Source organism: Quercus robur, chromosome 5 (genome assembly GCF_932294415.1).
Source record: "Quercus robur chromosome 5, dhQueRobu3.1, whole genome shotgun sequence".
In the NCBI taxonomy this organism is placed as follows: Eukaryota; Viridiplantae; Streptophyta; class Magnoliopsida; order Fagales; family Fagaceae; genus Quercus; species Quercus robur.
This window is the reverse complement of record NC_065538.1, coordinates 61,224,019-61,228,752: the sequence shown is the minus strand read 5'-3', so window position 1 is coordinate 61,228,752 and position 4,734 is coordinate 61,224,019.

Sequence of the window (4,734 nt, the reverse complement as noted above, 5' to 3'; positions counted from 1 at the left end):
TAGCACAACCCCATCAAAATGACACAAGACTAAAACTAGCTCTACTGACGGGAAATTAAATCAATAGAAAAATAGAAACACATCTATTCATAAGTATATGATATAAATGCTTACTTATGTGTGCTTAACCCTTCAAACCCATTAAGACAACCCCCAAAAAAATCCAAAGCAGTACTCAGACTCCAATTTTAGTCCATCAAAAACCTCTTTCTTAACTACATGATTACCCTAAATGATATGAAAACCCAATTTTTTTAAATATTAAGTTAAACTATCTTTAAGCTTCCAAAATAAGCTCCCATCAAACCCCTCTAACCGCAGCCCTAAAGACCACCCAAATAAAGTCTCAGAATGAGTTTTAGGAGTTCAACTACAGTTTCTGTGGCTAATTTTGATTTTACAAAATTGCTTTACCAATATTGCACAAAACACAAGACCTTTCTAGGCCTAAAACCCGATTCTTACGAACTCCAAATAAATATAATTCTAAAATGACCAGACTTCTCACTAAGCATCATTTTATACTACACAAATAGGTCCCTAAATACTGTTTTTGAATTCCCAAGCTTTCATCTTGAACGCACCAATTTTTCGATATCTTAGAGATCCATTTTGAGAATTGTTGGCCAGCTTTAAAATGAGTATAAAAACCTTGTTTTTATATCACAATGAAAAACATTCGTATCCCAACTAAAAAGCTACTACGGCCAAAATGTATGTGTAAACCTATGGACTTTTGGTTTCAACAATCTCATGGAAAGTCGTAGGATCTTTTCTTCCCAAGGTTGTGGTTTTTTTTTTTTTTTTTTTCTCACCACCTGCGAGTGAAGAGGAAAGGATTCATATGGGTTAGTGGATTTACGTTTAACTGAGCTATTGGGATGAATCTCATGGTAAGGAATGATTTTCAAAGTGGGCCTTGGTTTGATGAGGAGAACTGCGTGGTGGGCTTGATGGTCCAATTTTTCTAGAAGGCTTCGGATAGGGAGACGTTTGTATTGAGGTTATGGGCTGGGCTTTAGATGTGGAAAGGTCTATATGTGGTTTAGGCCCAGTTGGAGAGGGAATAGGTTTATAACTTAATTGGGGAGAAGGGTCGTGAGTCAAATCCTTTGGACTTACACGCGTGGTGGAGAGCATACCCAAGATTTCCTCAGTACTTTCTCCAGCCCACCCACGCTCTGAACTGTCCACCTACCAATGGACGTCTATCTTCAGCTTACAAGTCTTCCGAATCTGATAGTCCCAAAATGTTGAACATACGATTTGGTCTTGATTACTTTACCACCCAACTTACACAATTTGTAGTTTAAAAATAAATAAAAAAGTGAACGATTTTTTATTTTAGGTAGAAAAAAGTAAACGATTTGATTGGGAACTATAGGCTGAACACAAGCCAGGATGTTTGACCAGAAAGCTAAGTGAAATAACCATAACTATGGGTGATGGAAAAAGTTCCTTGCCAAATTAAATCAAAGATATTTGGGAATAAATTGTGAGCTTACTTGTGTGCATTCACTTCCAAACCCCAAAGATTTGGAAACTCTTCTATTTTTTTGATAAAGGCTAATAATTTGCATCTATTATAATTTAGGATTACTATATTTTCCAATTACAAAAAAACCTAAGGGTGTGATGAGTGTTATGCATTTGTGGGTGAAATATTTTTTTTCATCACACCCCTAGGTTTTTTTATTATTGAAAAATGTAGTAATTCCAAATTATAATAGATGCAAATTATTAACATTTACCAAAAAATAGAAGAGTCTCTGAGCATGCACATGAGTGCGTGCTTAGAGGCTAGTTTAGGATTACTACATTTTAGAATATAAAAAATAAAAAAAAAATAAAAAAAAAAACCCTTAGGGGTGTGATAAGTATTATACATTTATAGATTAAATAATTTTTTCATTACACTCAACCCCTTGGTTTTTTTGTGAATGGAAAATGTTGTAATCCAAAATTATAATGGATGCTAATGATTAACTTTCACCCAAAAAAATAGAAGAGTTTCTGAGCCAGTGTTGATTTCAGTTTAAATCCTCGCGTTGTTTTTTTTTTATTATTATTATTATTTTTTTTTTTTTACATCAAGGCAAATACATCAAACATCCACTGTACAAAATATATACTTTACATGGAACTTAAGTCCAAATAAGAAATATATAGAGCAATGAAGCTTTTTTAGCTAATTCCCTCTATTTCCCTATTTTTAGATAGGAAGGGACACAAAAATGCTTGATGGGTTATTCAGTACTTAACTACTTAGTGTGCATTTGGGTTAGGATCAAAAATGAAAATTATTTCACTATTCAGCTTATTTTTTGCAACTATTCATAAGCCCCACTGCACTTTTGACACTATTCAGGGGCTCTACTTTACTATTTCAACTAACTTTACTATTTCAACTAACTTTTACCGTTATCTACAATACTTTCAGTAATAATTTTTCAGTTTCAACAAAATAAGCGGTATCCAAACACACCCATATTCTTCCATATATTTTCAAAATGCCTTAGCATCACCTTGTCTAGCCATCTTGGTCTTATTTGTTCCCGAGTTGAATTGGCTACCTCTTTGCTAGTTGTCATCAATATAATACAATTCCTTCTCATGTCTAAAAGCAGGATAAAAAGAACCCTCAAAGATAACAGTATAGTAGTAGTCTTCCTCTGAATCTTGAAATATTGCAACCTCTACAATTTCTACACTGAAATGAAACACCAAAACATTTACCTGTCTTAGACTTAGAAGCTTCAATTAGGAACAAAGTTTGCCAAAAAATAGTATAAAAAAAAAAAAAAAAAAAAAAAAAAAAAAAAAAAAAAAAAAAGCGTATCCTTTCTCTTTACAAATGCACCTAATGGTTCTTTCTTCCTAATTCATATCTAAACTTACATCAAAATAACCTCTGCCTCCACACAATAAGTCAATAACATACCAATGGAGAGGTCACGCTTATAAGAAACTAAATGATTAATAAATTTTCTTAGTTTTTGATACTTGGTTGTGCACGTGTTTATAAGAAACTAAATGATTAATAAATTTTCTTAGTTTTTGATACTTGGTTGTGCACGTGTTTAGTGGTATATTGTTGAAATCTGTTACTTATAGAAAAATAGAAGGAGCTATTATCCAATTTTGAACAATACAACAGTGTTAATTCTGCAACTATAATAAGCCCATGACCTAATAGCACAATTAGTAAACTCATCTTTGAATTAAGTAAGATCCACACTCTCTTTAGCTAATATTAATAATGTATAAGTTCAAACATTGAGTTTTAAGATGATCCGTTCAATTCAAATTTTAAGGTGTAAATTCCATTTTAAAGAACAAACCACTCAAAAGATAAATATTCCAAAAAAAAGACGGGGGAGAAGTTTAAATTGAATTTTTTTTTTTTTTTGGTATAATCAATTATCTTAGTTCTCTCCTGTTAATCTCTATTTAAATTGTTCTATCATAGAGAAATTGCAAATCACAGTGAGATTATGTGAGTAAATAAATCTGTCACAATATAACGACAAAGAAAGAACCCAACCCATAAATATTGATGATTAATGTTTCTAAGCTTTAAAGTGAAGTCTAAAGGGAAACAATAAGATCAAAATTGGTTTAATCCTATTAAATGAAATAAAAAAGACATATAATCATGTCACTTCAAACAACATACAATTGTGTGATTCAAATATCACAAACTGATAAAAGAAGGAAATATATTTATGAAGAATGCCTATTTTAGGCTTGAAATTTATAAAGAAAAATTATTACTTTTTGATGGGAAGGATTCTTCTCTACTTTGAAGTGTGAAAGAAAGGTTTGCATGACCATGTTAGTGCTTCTTCTCTCTAAAGTCGTTGGCTACTAAGTCATTGATGGAGAAGATGAAGACGCCAAGGCTCAGTCTTTTGGTATGAAAATCCTGATAGGATCTATTGATTCTTGTTGAAAAAGCCTGTGTTCTAAAATTTTTAAGTAAAAAATAGAGATAAAAATGAATAAACATGAACAATGGGAGATGTTGATAAGGATTCACCATCAGCATCTGCTTTGTGTTTTTGGAAATGGTTTGAGGGAGGAGAAGTTTGTGTTGTTTTTATAGCAAGGAGAAGTGTTGGTGCTTGTTAGTTGTGTAAATTATTTGAACGTGAGTTAGTAAAAGGCGAGCATTAAGAAAACTGTTAAAAACTGTTTAGTTTGAAGCTTATCACTTTATTTTAAATTTGATTCTTTTTGTTTGAGATTAAAAAAAACAAAAATAAACATGTGATTGATTTTTTTTTTTTTTTTAATGAAAAATGTGCTTGATTTTTTTTTTTTTTTTTTTGGGAGGAAGAAAAAAAAAGTGCTTGATTTTGATAGGAGAGTTTGCTTCTTTTCTTTAAAGTAACCAACTAACCATACATAATTCCATTAAAAAAAAAAAAAAAAAACCAAAGATAAAGAGAAGGAGAGGTATATGTTAATAATTTGCTAAGTTTAAAGACATGGCTGGGAAGTTAGAGTAATCTTCCATTTATATAAAAAAAATTAAATTAAATTAAAACAAACACACGTTTGTTTGTGAATACATCTGCCATGATAATTAAAAAAAAAAAAAAAAAAAAAACACACACACACACACACACACATCTCCAAATCAATTACCTTTATAAAAAAAGAGTAAATGTTACCACAATTCTTATCTCAATCCAATTATCACAACAATTATCTTTTGAACAATAAAAAAAC